This window comes from Galeopterus variegatus, unplaced genomic scaffold, assembly GCF_000696425.1.
Source record: "Galeopterus variegatus unplaced genomic scaffold, G_variegatus-3.0.2 Scaffold24826, whole genome shotgun sequence".
NCBI classification, from domain to species: domain Eukaryota; kingdom Metazoa; phylum Chordata; class Mammalia; order Dermoptera; family Cynocephalidae; genus Galeopterus; species Galeopterus variegatus.
The window spans coordinates 2,847-4,081 of record NW_007750937.1 but is presented as its reverse complement, the minus strand read 5'-3'; the positions used below and the strand labels follow the sequence as shown (position 1 = coordinate 4,081).

General features: G+C 63.3%; 1 long non-coding RNA gene across 1 annotated transcript in view; it reads right to left on the bottom strand.

Moving 5' to 3' along the window:
* Positions 1-1,007: 1,007 nt before the first annotated feature.
* Positions 1,008-1,235, bottom strand: part of LOC103583614 — a 3,074-nt gene continuing 2,846 nt past the window's right edge. Inside the window, exon 4 of the long non-coding RNA XR_549875.1 lies at positions 1,008-1,056. This is a non-coding gene — a long non-coding RNA (uncharacterized LOC103583614). The remainder of the gene's footprint in view (positions 1,057-1,235) is intronic.

The window sequence follows — 1,235 nt, the reverse complement described above, 5'->3', positions numbered from 1 at the left end:
GCCAATTTTCTCACGGTTTTGCACAGCAGTCTTTAACCTTCTGGAACTTACTTTGGGGCACAGAGTGTAGGACCGGGCCCCCCTTCACCCTGTGCCCAGGAGGCCCAGCTCTTTCCCAGGCTCTGCCTGGCTCCCGCTGGATGGATCAGCTCCATTTCAGGACCAGCCATGGCCACCGCTGAGAACTGGGTCTCAGTGGAAGAAGCAAGGGGATTATATGGGTCAGTGGTGGCCCCACAGGGAAAGATCAACACCTGGCAGGTCGGTCCTTTGGGACACCTGGTCCTGTGTGGATTTGTGGTTTCTGGGGCTGTGCTTGTCATCCGCGGTGCCATGGCCTCGCCTCCCTCACCATGGTCGCCCCCCCACGTTCCTATAGCCCGGTGTCACCAGCACAGGCCTTGGCCCCTGGAGTTACCACGGGGAAGGCCAGCATGGGGACAAGGATGGCTGGGGCCAAGGCCAGCTCTGTCTTGCCGGGGCTGGGGAGGTAGGCACAGGCCCCCTCCCTCCAGTCGTGCCACATGCCCAGGCTGCTCTAAGTGGGACCAAGCAGAGGTGTCAGGGGACCCCATTGAGCCACCATTGGCAGCCCTACCACTGCGTTCCCACCACTGGCCTCCCTAGTGGCTTCCCAAGTGCTCCTGCCAAGGACCCCACCCCATGCCCAGCTGAACCCAAGCCACACAAGTATTGAATCTGCAGCTCAGCAGGTGGACACTGACACTGAGCTGCCCTGATGGGCCTCCAGGACAACCCACTTCCCTACAGGCCTGTCGGATGCCATGTCCCTTGGGTTGTGGGCCCTGGTGACCCCAAGATCTGCCTAACTTCCCCTGTGGCTCCATCTCCACCCTGAATCCCAACAGGCCTCCAGGGAGCCAACAGCAAGGTCCCCTTTACAGACAGGCCGAGCCCAGGGCTGCTGCTGAAGCTCTTTATTTGGAGTCAGGTGGGGGGAGCGGGGGTGCTGCTGTGGCAGAGGCTGGTCCAGGTGGGGGTGGGGCTCTGTGTCCGGCAGCAGGGCGGGCTCCGGAGGTGCAGCCACGGTGGCTGCTGTGATAGGAAAAGGAACAGAGGTCAGCAAGGCCATGTCGGGAGCAGTGGGCAGGGGCAGGGGCTGCCACAGGAGCCACATTCAGTCACTGCCTGGCCAGGAGGCTCGAGAGCAACCCCGGCCCCTCCATCGAGCGGGCAGGCTGCCGGGCATCCTCGGGGGGGGGGCGGGCTGGGGG